We start from the raw sequence: 21,049 nt of genomic DNA, 5'->3' as shown, positions 1-21,049 counted from the left end.
CAGAAGTCACATCGCACCAAATCTGGGCTATAGGGTGCTAAGTTACCTGGGTGATTTGATGTTTTGCCAAAAAACTCTGCACAAGATGTCATGCATGAGTGGGTGTGTTGTCGTGATGAAGCTAACAATCACCAGTTGCCCATACCTGTGGCCTTCTGATTCATCTGAATAGTTTCCGAGGAAGAATGTTCAAGCTTAATGCAAAATTTGATGCAGATTTATTGTTTTCTTCTTCCAGTCATTTTTAATGCAATGTCCACACAGTACACACGCTCACTCAGTGGTGTCTCCAGCCCTACTGACTAGTACATTGAATTTGTCATCATTTTTACATGCTCATTCCAGTCTACTCTTCTTGTAACTTGGCTGCCAGGTTACATTGATGTTGTGCAAACCATTCTTGTTATCTTAACAAGGGTTGGGCTTTTTCTGTATAGATCTTGTATAAAGCAAATATTAACATACATATAGGAAGAGATTGACAGTAACACACTCATGAATGAGGATTTTAACAGTTTATTGATATTGATGGATAAATCAGATAGAAAATCATGAAGAAACAATAACCGTTAGTGAAACATTAGACCAGATGGATTTAATTGATATTGTTAGAGCATTATTTTTTTCACCCAAAGAAGTAGAATATATTTTCTTTTCAAGCACTTACAGAACATTTTCTAGGATGGACCACGTTAGACTAAAAACAAGACTCAGTAAACTTAAGTAGGAAGTCATAATAAGCATCTTCTCTCATCACAGTGGTATGAAACTAGAAATCAGTTATGAGAAGAAAACTGAAAAACAAACAAATGGAGGCTAAATTGCATGCTCCCAGTGAATAGGTTAACAACCAGATCTAGGAAGTAATGAAAAGATACTGTGAGACAAATCACAATCCAAAATCTATGGAACAGAAACAAAGCAATTTTAACAGGGAAATATATGGAATACAGGCCTACCTTCAGAAACAAGAAAAATCTCAAATAAAAAACGCAACCTTATGTTTATGGGAACTCAAAAAAGAATAAAAGCCAAAAGTGAGTAGAATGAAGGAAATAATAAACATCATAACAGGTAGACAAAATAAAGTAAAAAAATAGAAAAGATCAGTGTAACCAAGAGCTGGTTACATTGTCTTTAAAAGACAAACTGATAAACTTTTAGCCAGACTCATCAAGAAGATAAGAGAAAGGTCCAAAATAAATAAAATAATAATTGAAAGAGGAGAAGTGACAACTGAGATACCACAGAAATAAAAAGGACTATAAGCAAATATTGCAGACAATTATATGTAAACAAATCAGACAACCTGGAAGAAATGGATGAATTCATAGAAACATAAACTCTTTCAATACCAAGTAAGGAAGAAACAGTAAATCTTAACAAACCAAAACTAGCAACAAAATCAAATCAGTAATCAGAAAACTCCCCAAATAAACAAAAGCTCTGAACCAGGTGGCTTCACAGGTGATTTTTACCAAATATTTAAAAAAGAATTAATACATATCCTTTAAAAACTATTCCAAAACATTGAAAAGAAGCAATAGCTTTCAATACATTTTATGCTGCCAGAATTACCCTGATTTCGAGATCAGACAATGACATAGTAAAAAAATAAAATTATAGGCCTATATTCCTCATGAACACACATGTAAAAATCTTCAACAAAGTATTATCAGATCAAATTCAGCAATACATTGAAAAGAGCACACACCATGATCAAGTGGGATTTATAACTGTGGTACAAGTTTGGTTCAGTATCCGCCAATGAGTTAATGTGATAACACCACATAACCAATTGAGGGATAAAAATCATATGATCATATAAATAGATGCTGGCAAAGCATTTGATAAAATTCAACACCCATTTATTATCAAAGCTCTCAGCAAAGTGGGAATGAAAGGAACATACCCCAACAATATAAAGGCCATGTTTGACAGACCCACAGCCACATATTCAGTGTTTTCTACCAGGGAAGCTCAGTTGCTTTCTCTCAAGGTTCAGTCATGTAGGTGACAGTACTTGCCTGACTGACTGCAGTGACCACAACTCCAGTTCCTCAGAAGTAAATCAGATGTCCATCATAAATTACATTGTTTGCAGAGTATCTAGACAAAATAGCACAGTGTGGTCAAGGTACTGAGCATGCAAAATATTTGTATCAGAGTATCCAAGAACTCAATTCCCAGGTGCTAGTCAAGAACCATTAAAGAAAACAGGTCCTTCTGAGAATGCACATGATTGGAACAACTCAAACTGTTGAGTTGACTCTTCCTGAACACCCGGTAAATGCATTCAGAAACAAAATTTCTGGTCAGAAACACATACAAAATGCTTTCCAGTTATAAATATTCTGCTAGTTATATTTATAGTTATGTATTAAGTTTTATATATATAAAATTTTTCTAGCTGTAATTGTATTTCAAATGTTATTTTAGTAACTTGATTATTTGTAGTTAGCATTATCTTAGTTTCAAGTAAAAAATACCTGTAATACTCCATAAATCAAGTCTAGCATTACTTTATAATATCATGGCTCTTTAAAATTTCACCAAGATAAACATTGTTTTGATTGAATTCACAGTTCAAACCAAGTATGTTGTGAAGAATGAGGTTTTCAGGACTAGATTTGCTGTTTCTAGTTTTTGTATAGACTGAAAGAGTCTGACACGTTGTTTACAGTTCATGTTCTTGCATGAATGTCAAAGAATAATAGTGTTCAGAGATGACCTATCTCCATAAAACTGTTTTAGCTCATTATTATCAATAGAATTCCTGATAGTATATTAAAAATTATCTTTTGGTTATTGAAATAAATATTATGAAACATTATACCTTTTAAATCCCTTATTACTATTTTATTATTTTTATTTTTTTATTATTGTTCAAGTAGAGTTGTTTCCATTTTCCTCCCACCACTCTCCCCTGCCCCATCCATCCCCACCTCTCACCCTCAATCCTACCTGCTTTTGGCTTTGTCCATGGGTCCTTTATACATGTTCCTTAATGACCCTACCCCTTCTTTCCTTCATTATCACCCTCTCCCCTCCCCTCTGGTTGCTGTCAGTTTGTTCTTTATTTCAGTGTCTCTAGTTATATTTTGCTTGTTTGTTTGTTTTGTTGATTAGGTTCCACTTATAGGTGAGATCATATGGTATTTGTCTTTCACTGCCTGACTTATTTCACTTAGCATAATGCTCTCCAGATCCATCCATGCTGTCACGAAGGGTAGGAGTTCCTTCTTGCTACTGCATAGTATTCCATTGTGTAAATATACCACGGTTTTTTGATCCACTTATTTACTGACGGGCACTTGGATCATTTCCAACAGTTGGCTATTGTAAATTGTGCTGCTATGAACATTGGAGTGCATAATAAACAAATCAACAAACAACAAGTGCTGCCAAGCTTGTGGAGAAAAAGAACCCTAGTTCACTGTTGATTGGAATAAATTCCTTATTATTAATGTCCTTGGTGTTTCACCTTTATTGAACCTTGTCATTATGGAAAAATACACAGGACAAATTTCTTTTTTAGAGATAATTCATTTTGCCTTTGCATATTTGTAGCTTTTGAATTTAAATATACAGGGTGGGGCAATAGCAGGTTTACAGTTGTTTGTATGAAAAATAATGCAATAATAATAATAGAAGAATAAACTCTGTGTTCCAGGTACTCACATCTGTAAACTTTCTTTTGCCCCTCCCTGTGTGTGTGTGTGTGTGTCTGTGCACATGCACACATCTAATTTCCCTGTATTCTTTTGGTTGGCATTATTTTCTAGACAGAGTCTTATATAATGTGTATAGGATACTGTGTAAACAGTGTGGGTTCCTGAGATTATTTCCTTAACCTGTTTTGTGACTCTGGACAACTACAAATAAATTGTTTAACTTTCCTCTATATCAGTTTACCTACTTTGCCTTCTTTTGCCTTAAAAGAATCTTTGTGAGGATGATTCTGAAAAGGTTTGATTATTTTGAAGAAACATCTTTGCTTGTATACAAGATATGGTCAGATGCCACCTGCTCAAAATCCAGTTAGTCTTTTCAGCTAATGTTGGATCTAGAAGGAGGCCCTGAGCCTTCGAAATAATTGTTATTAGATTTGTTCTACAGTGAGTATTTTGGGTTGTTAGTAGCTCAACTCAAATGTGACCAAGTAGCTAAAGGGTAGAATCTGTATTATGTTAATCTTGTGGGGGTATCCTACCCTGGGCCTAGGATGGCTGTGAATGCGGACCAACACAAAATCATAAATTTACTTAAAACCTTTTTTTTTGCTCATCAGTTTCATTAATGTTTGTATATTTAATGGGTGGCCCAAGACAGCTCTTCCTCTTGCAGTGTGGCCCAGAGATTTCAAAAGGTTAGACACCCTGGCTAAAGTTTCTGATGTCCAAAGTTGCGTCTTGCTGTTTCCTGGAAGCAGAAGGAGTTTGTTACTTTGATAGTCAGTCAGAAAGGCTGTTAGGAGCCAACTTAGGCATTGTGAGATTGGGGCCAGCCAGCAAACAACCCTGTGGTTGGAGAGAATGGCATTTAGTATATGCAGAAAGTCCCAAATAATGGTTATCCACAAGAGTAATTGTGAGTTGTCAAGAAAATTTTAAACTGTATCAACATATGATATTTAAGATAGAAGTAGAAAAAATTATGGAACTCTTTGTTTTTGAGGGATTTCTATTAAAATAATTGAAATATATAAAGCTTTTTAGAAGTTTCAATTCCATTAGATGCTCAGTGAAAAACTGGTCCAATTAGTTTAGGAAATACTACATATTACAGCCCTCTTTTAAGAGATCACAATGCACATGGGGCATATTAAAGGCTTCTGTGAAATCTTACCATTTAATTTTATTTAGCCTAGTTTATTCAAACTGATTTTACTGTGGTGCTCATTTTCCTTTATTATCTATTCACATCTAATGGAACTCTTGTTTTTAGAGACATATCATAGGTCCACTGTACGGAGCTGTAAATGTGCTTCTGCTATCTGTTTTTATCTATTGCTTTTGTTTTCTTATGGCACTTAACCTGGCTTGTTTCCTTTGAAGTCTTCTACCTTCTCTAGGCTTCTCTCTCAGTTTCTCGTACTTTTTTCTCTCCTAGTCCTCCATTGTGTAGAATTTTAATTTTTTGCTTTGAATGAAAACAATAACAACAACAAAAAACCAAAACCCTGGCTTATAACCAGAAACCTGTGTCCTGCTTCTGGTTTCATTTGCACTCATTTTTAGAACATGCTGCTATTTTTTGCTTCTCTATTAATTTTGCAGTCCCAGTTTTGAGGTAGGTTTGAATCAGAGGACACTTCAGTCTCCAGCAGACCAGGGACAAAGTAGGCTAGTCCAGCCTGGGTCTGCCAGAAGGCAGCGTTGCAGGAAGACTCAAGGCTGTGCCTTTCTCTGAATATGTTTTGTAACAGAGAATGGCTAGACGGTTTTTATCAAAGACCATATCCATATTCTACCATCATATACAATATTCCTTAGGGAAAGGGGTACTTATCTTTCTTGTCCTTTGTAATCACTGTAGCCAACCCACATAGCTGCTACTGTGTTTGCTGTGGAGTCCTCCTGGTCTCGAGCATACTCTGCTCTTCTCCACTAAGCCCAGCTGCTGCTTGGTGAACTTCTCCCTTTCTCTTAAGATGTGCCATTGCCATGACTGTTTTTCATTTTCTCCTGGGCTCCTCAGAACTGGGGCTTCAGATTAATATGCAGGGGGATGGTGATTTGTAAACCCACGTTCTGTTGTTCTCATAGGGCTGGAATTTGGGGTTGGAAACATACTTAGTTTATGAAAGACAAGCCAAGTGGTTTACAGAGGTGTAACCATGGGTGTAGCTTGTTCAACCTGTTTACCTCAGAAAAGACGGGTGTGTTTTTTTTTCTTCAATGTGTGAGAAAATCTCTAGCTTTTGTTTCCTTCTTGCTAGTAATCTCTGATTTTCGTGAATTAAGTTTCAGTCACAAGAAGCAAACCAAATAAATGGTGTAAGTGTAACTCCTATCAGTAATTTAAGGCTCTCTGTTGTCTAGAATCGTGTTGCTTTTATTGATTTTTAATCCAATAGAAGATAAAGTTTTGTTAGCAGCTGGGAATCTGACATACTCTTTCCATTTCTTGTGGTTTTGCTGTCCTTTTCACACAGCCAGTGCAGTCCTTGATAAATAGCCAGAGAATAGCCTACATTTATTTAAGATGTTTGTCTGTGTATGTGTGTGATGATTCCACTAGAATTTAAAGACCACATGAATAATTACTTTGGTGTCCTCCCCTCCCACTATATCCATTGTAGCCAGAATGATACATACATAGCAGGCCCTCAATTAATTTGTTAAATAAACAAATTCCATTTTAGAATTGAGGGTGGAAATGAAGGCAATTGCTAACTAAGTTTGCTGGTTTGTCAACCACCAGCATCTTTCATGCCCCTTAATTTTTAAGAGCTGTCTTGGTTTTGGTGATTTGACTTGCCACAGCTGTCATGTCCTATCTTTTGTAGGATTTTTGCTGTTTCCCCCACCTTCGACGCCTTTAAAAAGATTTAGTGTTGTTGGATTTTAAAGTTCTGGTCTAGTTAAAGAACAAGTATAAATGACCCGTGGACATGGTCAACAGGGTGGGGATTGGCTGTGGGTGGGGGTGGGAGGGCAGAGGAGAGCGATGGGGGGAAATTGGGACAACTGGGATAGAACAACAATAAAAATAATAAAATAACAAAAGCTTCTAAGCATGCAGGGCCTTACAGTTTTCTTGTTCTTTCCTTGAAGTGCCACAGACTGTTCTCATTAGTAGTATGACTTTAAGAAAAGGAGGCTGAACCCAGGATTAACATTTGGTAAATTTAGCATAGCCTGGCTCTCAGTGATCTCACAAGATTCTACAAGGGCACGTCTGGGCCTAGTCAGTAATTGGGTGGGAAGCCTCTGAGTGCAGAAACCAGTGTGCTACAGGATGTGGCCTGGGGAAGCAGGTCTGGCCCTGTGAGTCAGGACACAGCCAGCATCTGCCCCCATTGCAGTGGGTGCACAAGATGTCTTCACCCATGCCTTCCTTCTTGCCTGGGCTAAAACCAGGGGCTTGAGGTTTTTGTGGTTGCATGAAATATGAGTCAAGTGAGCTGGGGTTTTTTGTCTTATAATTGTTTTTTTCAGTCTTATAATTGCTTTTTTCAAGGAATGATTTTAGTCTAGTTACTGTCGTAAGTATTTAGCTACAAAGGTGTCATTTAACAATAAGGAGGTGGGCCCTGGCCTGATAGTTCACTTGGTTAGAGCTTGGTCTCATTATGCCAAGGTTGCAGGTTCCCTCTCCAGTCAGGGCACACACAGGAGTCAGCCAATGAATGGGTAAATAAATAGAACAACAAATTGATGTTTCCCTCTCTCTCCCTCCCTCTTTCTTTAATATCAATCAATACATTTTTAAAAATTAAAAAATGAGGTGATCATTTATTACTGATATTCTACAGTTGCTCTTCATGTGACCTTTCTTTTAGAATTAAAAGCTTTAATTTCTGAGAGAGCAGTGTTTCTTTTGGCTAATTTGCTTCATTTCTGATTGAGGTAGCTTTACCACAGAGACACTGCTTAATCTTGCAATTGGACTCTGACTTCTTTTTACTTTGTTAGACACAGTTGTTATCTAAAAGGACCCTATACATACAGATTTTCATACATAGAATTGGATTGAGATTTGATTTACAGGAAATGGGACACTTCAGTTCATGAATACCTCTTTAATTATTCAATGAAATCACTTCTGAGAATTTTTATTGAACAATAAATTCCCCACTGTTGATGGGTTTGTTGATTTATTTTTATGTAAGAGAACATGTGTGTTCTCTCTCCACACACACCTGATCTCCAGAATTATATATTTCATATTATTGTCTCTTGTTTCCCAGTGTGAACTCTGAACTTTCATTTGTATGGACTTGACTATGTATCTTAAGTATCCATTGTACTTTGCTGCCTTAGGTACTTTGTTCTGTCTATTCTCATCTTCATCTGTTAAGAATTTTCCAATCTTTTGAGACCCATTAGAAGTTTTATTTTTTCCAGTATGTTTGCTAGTTTCAGATTAGCCAGAAATAAAGGTTCCATTCTTTGCCCATTCATAACATTTAGTGTGAGCCATACTTATAATATATCTATCTCCTTTATGTGATTTCAAGCTTTTTTAGGGAAGTATGTATCACTAAATTTTCCATCTTGCGTAATACCTTACATGTAGTATCTACTAAATTAATAATTTGTTAATGGAACGTTTTCTCTATTTGGAGATACTTAGCAAATATTTAAGCCTCTTGGTTGCAAGTAACAGAACACAAATTTACCTAGTTTAAGAGAAAGATGAAATGTTTTGGATTCATGCTAGTGTAGCCTGAGGAATCTAAAGGTGAAAAGTGAACTGGGGGTCAGGCTAGCTATGAGATCCTCACTAGCAAGAACTCATGACCATTTGTTTAGAGATTCATTATAGTGCCTTAGCTTGTAGTTGCCAGACTCTGTATCCCTTAATTCAAAATCTGAGGAAAATGAATCTGATGTATTCAGCTTGGTCAGTTGTCTACCTTAAGCTAATCATAGTAGACTCATGACTGCTTAAACATGAGAGGCTACCCCTGTGGCTGCTTAGAGGTCACAGGCTGTTCTCTCCATGGAAGGGTGGGTGGTTCTCTGAAAAGAGGAGCCAGAAATAAATTGTGACAGATGTCTGTTATAGCAGTATTGCTAACATTTAGAGACTGAATCAGTGTTGAACACTTTATGATTTTGATAAATTGCAGGTGACTTCAGCCACAGACAGGGTAGGATGTAGTCATCGCCTGTTGATTTTATAGGAACTACTCCTTGCTCATATCTTAATCTTGTCATTTGTGATATTTAGTCACTAATTCAGGAGACTGCTAGTTCTGAAGTTCATTGAAGAAAAAGAATCATAATAATATTACTTTTATTATATTTTAAACATTAGCAAACTATGATCAATGCTACATAGTCACTTTTTCAATCTGTGAATTTGACTACTGTAATACTCTTTCTGCTAACAAAGATCCTAATTTGCTCTAATGTATTATTTCTGTAACTGGGCTATATACTTGATTGAAGTAATCTTACATGAAAATTTAAAAAGGGCAGCACTGTTTAGCCGTCTAAAGGAAACAAGAAAAAATATGGGAAAATATAAGTGTTTTAAAAGAAAAATAATTAAGTCTTTATTTTGGTACTTGAAATCTAGCATTTAAATTTAAGTAAGGTAATCCATTTCCTAAAAAAGTGATCTGGTAAGGAATAAAAATTTTTAAAGAACAATAATTTTGTCCAAGTACATAGGGTACTGTGTGACACTTGGGAAATCTACCAATAATAATAATAATAATGGTTAAAAAGTCTTTGGTTGACAGAGTTCTGGCCAAGATGGAGGCATAGGTAGAAACTCTTTGCTTCCTCACACAATTAAAAGGAGGGTAACAACCAATCTAAAATCAATAAACAACCAAAAGCATCAGAAGATCAAACTGCATGGAACTCTGACAACCAAGGAATTAAAGAAAAACTCAACCAGAACAACCAGACCAGTAAGGTGGTGGACTGTACAGGCTGACTCAGAAAAACTGGGGTGAGGTGGTGGACCAGGTGGGCAGGGCTGACTGAAGGTGAAACTGAGACTGAAGGTGAAGCTGTGGACTACTGCCGTTGCTATGGTGGGAGAAACTCCCAGTCTCATATGAGAGAATGGGTTGGAAAGTGCTCTAGAGAGGAGCAGGCAGGCAGTATTGTTCCCTCTCTGGCCTCTCCCCCATGGGCAGTGCCACAGCGTAGCAAGGAGGGTTGCCCCGTCCTGGTGAATACCCAAGGCCCTACATCCTTACAACTTACCAGGTGCACCAAGACAAATATGGCCCAAATGAAAGAACAGCACAAAACCTCAGAAAGAGAACTCATTGAGGAGGAGATTGTCAACCTATATGATGGAAAATATAAAGCCCTGGTAATCAAAATGGTCACAGATCTGATTGAGCTTGGTCGAAAATGAAAAAACAAACAAAGGATACCCAAAGTGGAATAAAGCAAAATATTCAGGGAACCAGCAGTGACAGGAAGGAAACCAGGACTCAAAGCAATGATTTGGAACAAAAGGAAAAAATAAATATCCATCTGGAACAAAATGAAGAAACAAGAATTCAAAAAGGTGAAGAGAATCTTACAAACCTGTGGGACAATCTGAAATGTTCCAATATCCAAATTATGGGGGTGCCAGAAGGAGAAGAACAACAGCAAGGAATTGAAAACTTATTTGAACAAATAATGAAGGAAAACTTCCCCAATCTGATGAAGGAAATAGAATTCCAGGAAGCCCAGAGAGCCCCAAAGAAGTTGGACCCAAGGAGGAACACACCAAGGCACATCATCATTAAGTTACGCAAGATTAAATATAAAAGGGGAATCCTAAAAGAAGCAATAGGAAAGGACAGAGTTACCTACAAAGGAGTGCCCATGAGGCCACCAGCTGATTTCTCAAAACAAACCTGGCAGGCAAGAAGGGGTTGGAAAGGAGTATTTGAAATCATGAAAAGCAAAGGCCTACATCCAAGGTTACTCTATCCAGCAAAGCTTTCATTTAGAATGGAAGGGCAAATAAAGTCCTTCCCAGATAAGATCAAGTTAAAGGCATTCATCATCACCAAGCCCTTATTATATGAAATGTTAACAGGACTTATCTAAGAAAAAGAAGATCAAAAACTATGAACAGTAAAATGACAACAAACTCACAACAGTCAACAAATGAACCTGAAAGAAAAGAAAAACAATGAAAACAAAAATTAAGCAAACAACCAGAACAGGATCAGAGAAATGGACATCATATGGAGGGATTTCAGTGGAGAGGGGGAAGAAAGGAATAGGGGAGAAATGGTACAGGGAAGAAGAAGCATAATTAGTGGGCATAAAATACACAGGGAGAGATGAAAAATGGTATAGGAAACAGAGGACTCAAAGAACTTATATGTACAACACATAGAACAGTGCCTTAGAATGAATAGTAAGGTGGGGGGTAGGAATGCTGGAGGGTTGGTGGGGCAGGGCAGAGGGGGAATAAAGGGGAAAAATTGGGAAAACTAATAGCATAATTAATAAAAAATACTTAAAAAATCTTTGAGAAAATTTTTTATAACATTCTGTCTCTGCAACACATAGATCCAAATAATTAAAAAGTAATTGTATCTCCTACTAGAAACATGGGGAAAGTATATAAATAAGCAGTTCACTGCAGAAGAAATATGAAGAGTCAATAAACAAGTGCAAAGATGATAACCCTTATGAATAATCATGAGAATGCAAATTTAAACAAGAATGAAATAACATTTCAAACCCATCAGATAAAAATTAAAGAGAAAAGACTACTGTGACTGAATTGTGTAATTTCCACCTCCCATCATGTGAACTCCTACCTCCTCATCCCCCAATCCATATGTTGAAGCCCAAAGTCTCATTTGTGATAGTATTTGGAGAGGGGCCCTTTGGGAAATGATTAGATGAGGTTGGGGCCCTCATGATGGGATTATTGCCCTTATAAGAAGAGACATAAGGCAGATATCTCTTTCTTTTGCCCCCCTCCTCTCTCTCTGTCTCAGATACAGCAAGAAAATGGCCATCTTCAAGCCAGGCAGAGAGCTCTCACCAGGAACTGAATTGACTAGCACCTTGGTGTTGGACTTCCCAACCTTTGCAGAAATAAATGTCTGTTGTTTAAGCCACCTAGTGTATGTTTTTTGGCTATGGTACCCTGAGCAGACAATGGGCAGGGATTGGTACTGAGAAGTGGGATACTGCTGTAACAAATACATAAAAATGAGAACATGGCTTTTGAAGTGGGTAATAGGTAAGGCTGGAAGAATTTTGAGGTACATGGTAGCAAAAACTGAGATAGCCATGAAGGGACTGCTAAAGGTGACTCTCATGAGAGCTCAGAAATAAAAGAAATGATTTTGATATATTTGATTAAATTAAATATGATATTACAGTTAATTTCATCTCTTTTCATTTTCCTAATTTGGTTAACTGAAAATTTAAAATTACATGTGTTTCTTGCTTTGGGAAGCATGGAAACAGCTACATTTGTGAACATGGATAAATATAAAAAACATAGTATTAATGAAAAAATAGGTCATTCAGACTTGTGTTGATATGATGCCATTTTATAATTTTATATGAAGTTTAAAAGCTTACGAAGTAATGCTACACAGTATTTGTGTGAGAGAGTATGTGTATGTGTGATAAAAATATAAAAGGGTGTGATTCAGGAGAGAGTTACCTCTAAGAAGGAGGAACATGACAACAGAGAGAGAGATACAGGAAATTTCAACTGCATCATTAAAAAGAAAGTGTAAAAATTTGCATTATGTTAACATCTGATGAAGGGTGATAGGGTGGTGATGGATAAGTGCATTTTGTTTCTTTTATACTTTTGTGTGTGCTTGGAATATTTCATAATAGTCATCTGTAATTTTTAATGATTTTTTTATTTTTTAATATATTTTATTGATTATGCTGTTACAGTTGTCCAGTCTTTTTCTCCCCTTTATTCTCCTCTGCCCTGTATCCCCCCACCATCATTCCCCACCTTAGTTCATGTCTGTGGGTCATATATATAAGTTCTTTGGCTTCCCCATTTCCCCTATTCTTAACCTCCCCCTGTCTATTTGATACCTGCCATTTATGCTTCTTATTCCCTGTACCTTTTCTCCCATTTTCCTCCCTCCCCTCCCCACTTATAACCCTCCATGTGATCTCCATTTTCGTGATTCTGTTCCTGTTCTAGTTGTTTGCTTAGTTTTTGTTTTTGTTTCTGTTTTTGTTTTTTTTTTTTAGGTTTGGTTGTTGATCATTGTGAGTTATCATTTTACTATTCATATTTTTTGTCTTTTTGTCTTAGATAAGTCCTTTTAACATCTCATATAATAAGGGCTTGGTGGTGATGAACTCCTTTAACTTGACCTTATCTGGGAAGCAGTTTATCTGCCCTTCCATTCTAAATGATAGCTTTGCTGCAAAGAGTAATCTTGGATGTAGATCCTTCCCTTTCATGGCTTCAAATACTTCTTTCCAGCCCCTTCTTGCCTGCAAGATTTGTTTTGAGAAATCAGCTGATAGTTTTATGACAACTGCTTTGTAGGTACTTGTCTCTTTTTCTGTTGCTGCTTTTAAGATTCTCTCCTTATCTTGAATCTTGGGTAATGTAATTATGATGTGCTTTGGGTGTGTGCTTCCTTGGGTCCAACTTCTTTGGGACTCTCTGGGTTTCCTGGACTTCCTGGAAGTCTGTTTCCTTTGCCAAAATAGGGAAGTTCTTCATTATGTTTTCAAAATGAGTTTCAATTTCTTGCTCTTCCTCTTCTCCTTCTGGCACCCCTATGATTCACATGTTGGGATGCTGAAAGTTGTCCCAGAGGTTCCTAAGTCTCCTAATTTTTTTGAATTCTTTTTTCTTCATTCTGTTCTGGTTGAATGTTTATTTCTTCCTTCTGATCTGAACTGCTGAGTCCCAGTTTCCTTCCTGTCACTGTTGGTTCCTTTTATTTCACTTTTCATAGCCTTCACTTCTTCCTCTATTTTGTGTATACTCAACCATTTCTGTGAGCATCTGGATGACCAGTGTTTTGAACTATGCATCTCATAGGTTGTCTATCTCTTCATTGCTTAGTTGTGTTTTTTCTGGTGGTTTGATATATTCTTTCATTTGGGCCATATTTTTTTGTCTTAGTGTGTCTGTTGTGTAATAAGGGGCAGAGCCTTAGGTATTAGCGAGGGTGGGGCAACCCATGTTGCTGTGTTGTGATGCTGTATGTCGGGGCAGGGTCCGAGAGGGAACAGTGCCACTTGCTCAGTCTTGGTGGCTTTCAATCACTTCCTGCCTTACCCACAAGCAAATTGGACCCTGTGCTGCTGATTCCTGGGTCAGTGGGTTTGTGTATGTTCCAAGACCCTGTGGGTCTCTTCAATAAACTCTCTTGTGAGGCTGCAAGTTTCTCCTACTGCCTCAACACCCACAGGTTTTTTCAGTCAGAGGTTTGGAGAATTTATTTCCCCACGCTGGAACTCTGAGTTGCATGGTCTATCTTGCTCCCCATTTGTTCCTCCTAGTTTATCCTCATGCAAATGTGGGGCTTCCTGGTCTGCCAGCTGACACCTCGCCTGCCCCAGTCCTCCAACCACCACCTTCCTGCAAGTCCTCTCCACCCAGCTGCCTGTCTGTGCCCCTCCTACATGTCTCGATGAATGTTTCTTCTTTAACTCTGGTTATTAGACTTCCATACAGTTAGATTTTCTGGCAATTCTGGTTATTTTTTGTTTTTAAATTTGTCGTTTTCTTTCTTTTGGTTGTGGCAAGAGACAAAGTGTATCTAACTATGCCTCCATCTTGGCTGGAAGTCCATTATATGTAATTCTTGAAATATTACTAGAATAATGTTTTTCCATTCTTGGATTAAACTGATTAATGGCAGAGTCAGTGAAGTAACTTGTCTAAAGTTACAGAACAATTTAAATAACTGTGCTGTGATACAAAATCAGGTCTTTCTCATTCCCAAACTCATAGCTCTTCTTCCTCATTACAATATAAAGATAAAATATAAACTTGGGCTCATGAGCCTGCACACTCCTCTGATCTATCTTTGATTTTTCCACTTCTCCCCACTCCATGCAGATATATCTATTTGAGGACACATACCATCCTCTCTCAAAGAAGATGAATTCTTGACTGTCAGGCTGGCGCCAAAACAGCTTGTGTCTGTCAGCTGTAGTTCTGAATGTCCATGTGAGGAGATGTTGTCCACATTCATCTGAGATTATGGTCTTGGGTGGAGTTTTAAAACAAAATATGCTACCCTGGCTGTTATGGCTCAGTGGTTGACTGCCAACTTGCAAGCCAAAGGGTCCCCAGTTCTATTCCTAGTCAGGGCACATGCCTGGTTTGCAGGCCAGGTCCCCATTTGGGGCCACATGAGAGGCAATCACACATTGATGTTTCTCTCCCTTTCTTTCTTTTTCTCTTTCTCTGTCTAAGAATAAGTAAATAAAATCTTTTAAAAAATTAAAATAATATACTAAAGTAATGGCTTCTGGTTATCTTTTCCTAAAGGTATTGGTTATGCCTTTTGTTTCATGTTAGAAATGCCTATGTGAAGAACACACGATTTGTTCTGTTGGTTAAGGCATTATTTGTGTTTTTGATTGGCTGCTGAAGACATTATTTATTATGTTTTTTGTTTGTTTGTTTGTTTTCCCCATTCATGGATTTAAGGGGACTGAGGTGGAGCATCCTCCCTGCTGCTTCTACTTTTCTAGGAGCAAGGGGGACAACTGTGGGGAGGCCCATGGAGTGCAGAGTTGACCTGATGGAGCATAGGAGCATTCAGGGGGCCCAAGACAAAAGGGATTGTTGGGCAGCATGGAAGTCCCCTGCAACAGGTGACCAGGAATGTGGAGTGGCCTCGAAGGTGGTGTGGAGAGCATGTCCCTTTCCCAGGGTTCTGAGGAGCTTACCTACAGCCCATGTAGGTGTGAGCTGGCCACTTTTCCACTGAGGCCCATCCACTGATCCTCCCCTTTGTCCCTAACTCCTATTCTAAGTGAGGCACCTGGGACAAACTGAAGGTCTACTTTTCTTCTTCCTTCCATTGGGGCGCAGTCCTGTGAACAGAAGCTGGTTTAGGCAGGGCCATGGCGGCTGAGGATGGTCACTGTGTGAGTGTTGATGGTTGAGGAATGTAGCTGGGGCCAGGGTCAGGAATTTGAGACTGAGGCCTGTGATCCCAAAGTCCTCTTGATGTGGGGTCAGGCACTGGAAAAGGTGGGAAGAACAAAGACGGGGTAGGGATGGGCTTGGTGCTTAGAGCTTGAGGGCATTCACCTACTTGTAGGTGCCCTTGTACTAGAAGCCCTATCTCTTTATCAGCTCATCTGCTTCTGTAAGTCCTCAGCTGTTATAAACATAGGGGATGGGCTGGGGCTTTTCATGCTCAGTCTTGTGCAGCAGAGGTCAAAGATCGGCCAGGCCTGCTGAGTCTCATCACTGCACACAAAATATATCAGGTTCCCACAGAAGACATCCAGGATGAAGCGCTTGTACACATAGGGGAGCCTCACATTCTTATATCTTACGGATATAAGAATTGAAAAACATGCTAGGCTTCTTGGTCATCCTGTTGGTATACATAGCCTTATTGGGCTGCATTGGGATTACCCACTTGTTGCATTTGCACTGCTGCTGGAAGATGTCTCTAGTCACATCACGGAAATGCAGACACACCTTGCCTTGTACTAAGTCATGGCTTTGCCACAACACAGGGTAAAAGGCACCCCATCCCACCTCTCATTCCCCACATAGATGACAACAGCTGTGAAGGTGGTAATGATAGACCCATGGGATACTGAGGGGTCATCCAGGTACCCTTTGGTGACTTCATCCTCAGTTGGGATTCCCTACATACTAGCCCAAGACCACATTTTTCATTTGCACCTCTGAGATACATTTCAACACACTGGCCTTTTCATCACTATGTCCTCCAAGTTAGTGGGGGCCAACTTCTCCATGGCCGCCAAACACAGCATAATCAGCAAGTGGTTCTACAGCATGTCCTGGATGATGCCAAATTCACTCAAGTAGCTACCTTGGCTCTCAGTACCAAAGGGCTACTTGAGGATGATGCAGATGATGTTTTCCCCATTCCAGATGGGGCTGAAGATTCTGTTAGTAGACCTTAGGACCATGAGGTTCTAGACCATCTCCTTGCCCAGGTAGTGGTCCATGCAGTAAATCTGGCCTTCACAGAATTGGAAGGAGATGTGGTTGGAAAGCAGTCAGAGCTCTGCATGTGCCTTCTGAAGAGCTTCTCCACAGTGACACAGTTCCAGCCATCTGGCTCATGCAGGTCTCTCAGATGTTCTTGGTAAGCCTCATAGACAGTAGGGGCAAGACCAGGTAGAAGAGGCATTTGGCCTGTGAACCCTGGCAGAGGGCATTCTTCCTCATGGGAGGCTGTGTCATTGTACTGGCCAACCACATAGGAGTTTCGGGCAAAGAACTCCTCCAGTTTTGGCTTCTTCTCAGGCGTGGCTTTGAAGAGGGGCTTGCTCTGCTTGCAGATGTTGACCACTGTGAGGTGAAAATGAGCATAGCCCGTGATGAAGGTGTTTTTGAGCAGAAGGCCATCCTGCAAACGCCACCAGGTGGTAGGGTAGATCTTCATGGCTAGGTTGCCCAGTGAACCCATGAGGTGTTTCAGACTGATGGAATGCATCAGCTCTTCCTTCCCATAGGGGTCCCACACACTTGGGTCCGGCTTAGGGCCACCTACTCTGCCATGATGTTCTCTGTGCCTTGCTGCCACCACCACAGCTCCTTCCTCTGGTGGCGCTAGAGTTCTCTGCTGTTGCCTGCTGTTGCTTACTTCTGCTGGGGACTGAGACCTGTAGGTCCATTTAACCAGTGGGGGTGGGCACTTGATCTGAACTGATCACCTCAGGTGAGGTGCTTTGGTGGGGCCTCCATCTGTTGTCTTCTTCATTGTGCTTTATTTATATAGAGATTCCCTTAGAAATCAAGAAAAATAATGCCAGAAAATAAATAATATTATTAAAAATGAAAAATTTAAAACTAAAATGCATGTGTTAACTACTTTAGGGGTAAAAAATGGTAGCTAATGTTTACTAACTACTTAATATGTTAGGTATTATATCTCCAACTTGAGGATGAGAAAGCTGAGGTATAGGGAAGTTAAGTAGATTGACAAGGAAACCTGATAGTGAGGGGCAGGACTGAGCTTGAGACAGTGTTAGGGTCAAACTCTCCTTTTATTGGTTAAAGACTTTGTAGGCCCCAAGTCATCTTTCTTCTCCATTTCTATATCTGCTGCATGTACAACTCATCTGAAATGATCCATAAATTGCTTTGTATTTTTAGTTTTTACTTTTTTAGTTTTGAATTTGATCATAAGTATGCAAGAGCACGGATGGGCTTGAAAATGTCTTTGTATTAACTATAGCAGCTTAAATAACATGTACTTAGGAGGCTTTCCATAGATTCATATATGCTAGCTAGTATCCATTGAAGAAATGACTGCCTAAACCAGAATACCTAAAATTTATTATCATGGATTGAGAGTAGAAAATTATGAAGTACTACCTAAACTTTTATAAAGTCTTACTAGTCTTAGTGCTATTAAATTTTCCACTGAAGAAATTTATTGTTGGGGTTGGAGGATATACTAGTGTCTGGAGTACACTTATGTTTTACTGATTTTAACTTCAACTTTGTATACCATTCACCAACTTGGACAGTTAGGTATAGCCAAGCAAATGTGTCTTTTTATGCTGTTCTTTCTATCTTCAAAAGAAAATTTATCTATCCTAGCTTCCTAAAAGAATTTTGTCTCCTTTTCTCTCTTCACCTTCCATTTTTTCCTTTTTCTTAAAGACTTATTTTTTAGATCACTTTTAGGTTTTAATAACATTAAGAGGGAAGCATAGGAACTTGCCATAGACCCCTACCACCCCTGCCTCTACCACCACACACATAGGTTCTTGCTTTATGAACATCAGTCACCAGAATGGTATTTTTTTTTACCAACACTAAACTTATATTGACACATCATAATCACCCAAAGTCTATAGTTGACCTTAAGGTTTATTCTTGATGTTATACATTCCTTAGGTATGGACACACATATAATAACATATATCCATCATTATAATATCATACATGGTATTTTGACTATCCTAAAAGTCCTCTGTGATCCAAGTATTCATCCTACCTTCCCTATCACCACCCCTGGCAACTACTAATCATTTAACTGTCTCCATAGTTTTGCCTTTTCCAGAATGTCACATCGTTGGAATCAGACAATATGTAGCCTTTGTGGATTGGGTTCATTCACTTGGTAATATGCATTCAGTGTTGCTCTGTGTTTTTTTCATGGCTTGGTAGTTTTCTTTCTTTTTAGTTTTGAGTAATATTCTCTTGTATGTTTGTACCACAGTTTATTTATCCATTCACCTACAGAGAACAAACTTGCTGCCAAGTTTTTGCAATTATGAATAAAGCTGTAAACATCTGATGTTTATGTGGGCATAATTTTTCAATTCTTTTGGGTAAATGCCAAGGGACATGATTGCTGGATTATATGGTAGGAGTATGTTTCATTTTGTAAGAAACTTACAAATTATATTCCAAAGTTTTAACATTTTGAACAATTTATTCTTCAAAGCATACTATTTTCAAGAGTTCTTATATCCATGCAACCCTTTTTTCTCAAATTCAGAACACTTTGTGTCTTCTCAACTTAATGCTGCTTAAATGGTATTCCTAAGATTCCAACCTGGATCTTCTCTTTTTGTTTTTACATGATTTCCAAGGAGAGCTTTCCCCTATTCTCATAATTTCATGAACTATTTCTGTTTTTATGATTCCTGAAGTTACATTTTCATCCCACATCACTTTCTTAAAATTCAGACTCATAGATCTGCTGCCTGATGGCCAGTTTTACCTCAGCTATTCTATAGGTATCACTACCTTAACATATGAAAACCAAATTTAAGACTAGCAAATAGTACTCTCCAGTGTATTTGCTCAGTTTGTTTTGGGGGGTAAATTCATCTTTCTGTACTTGTTGCCCAAACCAGATCCTTGGGATCTTCACTGACTCTACCTTCACTTTCATTTCTAACATCTGAGAGTCCCCAAGTGTTATATTTCTTTCCTCATTTTTTTTCAAGTCTTCCTCTTTGTTCCTCCTACCACTCACATCATCTTTATTTAGGAAGAGCCTTAGAGCTATTTGCTTTCCCTACTTGAAAGCTTGAGTACCTTCTCTCTCCCATAGTGAAGTCTATTCATAATATTGTTTGGATGATCATTCCATGTTAACATCTATTTTTTGTTACCCCTGTTAAAAATGCCAGTGGCTACCCTACTGCCTCAGAATAAAGTCATGCCCTGCTGTGCTCTGCAAGGCCCTTCTGCAGCCTTGTCTTTTGCTTGTTTCTAGATTTTCCTGTGTGTGTTCAGTTCTTTCTAGCCTCATATTTGTGGTCCTCCAATTCCTTTTCCCTGGAATATACTTTCTCCTTTCTGCCTAATTATACCACTGCATTCAGCTTTAGGTATAGATGGGATTAAAGTAGCAGCTTTTTCCTTCTTCCCTTCTCCTTTGTCCTACCTGGCATTATTTTTTCTTGTTATGTCTTCCCTGTTGAACCTGAGCAATAATATTTCAATTATGGTATTTCTATCACATTTTATAACTACTTTTTTCTGACCTCCTCATTCTGACAAAGTGCTGTGTCACCTTCATTTCTGCATGTGAATCCCTAGCAGAAGTGATATCAGGTTGGTTGTTGGCATTTTTCTGCAACAGTGGTTTTCAACTGGGAGTGATTTCATCCCTCAGGGTTGATTTTGCCCTATCTAGAGACATTTTTGATAGTCATCGTTGGTGGGTAGAGGCCAGAGATGCTGCTAAACAATCTGACAGTGCACAGTTGCCCATTACATTATCCAGCCCAAAATGGTAACAGTGCTGAGGCTGAGAAACCTATTCTAGGATGAAATCCAAAGCTTTAGGGAACTAAATGAAAAGACATTTCATAACAAAAGATGAATTTAAATTTGGAGTTCTAGAGTAAAGTGTGAAAGTTTTCATTGTCAAGGGACTCAATTTGCAAACTAAACTATTCTGTTTCTTTTTATGGCCTATTGTTAATATTTATTCAGAAGCTGCGTTCTGTGTCACATGAGGAAAATATGTGACCCCAGTGCTTGTTAATAGGTTAGCAGCTGCCTACAGTAATTTAGACATGCAACTGAGATAGTCAAAAAGATAAAGGAATTAAACTCTTAATTTGAATTTTTTCACTTTTTCTTATTTTAAATGTACCTAGTAGGACACTTCTGGCCAAGATGGAGGTGTAGGTAGACACACTGTGCCTCCTTGCACAACCAAAATAAGCACAACAACAATTTAGAAACAAAATAACAA

The 21,049-nt window shown here is 38.5% G+C and overlaps 1 protein-coding gene and 1 pseudogene across 3 annotated transcripts in view; one reads left to right on the top strand and one right to left on the bottom strand.

Moving 5' to 3' along the window:
* The window catches only part of SPIDR (scaffold protein involved in DNA repair), a 389,382-nt gene that overhangs the window by 86,372 nt on the left and 281,961 nt on the right, over positions 1-21,049 (top strand). The gene's annotated exons all lie outside the window — the stretch shown is intronic.
* On the bottom strand, positions 15,904-17,385 carry LOC114501951 (annotated as a pseudogene).

This window comes from Phyllostomus discolor, chromosome 7 (genome assembly GCF_004126475.2).
Source record: "Phyllostomus discolor isolate MPI-MPIP mPhyDis1 chromosome 7, mPhyDis1.pri.v3, whole genome shotgun sequence".
In the NCBI taxonomy this organism is placed as follows: Eukaryota; Metazoa; Chordata; class Mammalia; order Chiroptera; family Phyllostomidae; genus Phyllostomus; species Phyllostomus discolor.
The sequence above is the reverse complement of the archived record's forward strand: the minus strand, read 5'-3'. Positions and strand labels throughout refer to the sequence as shown.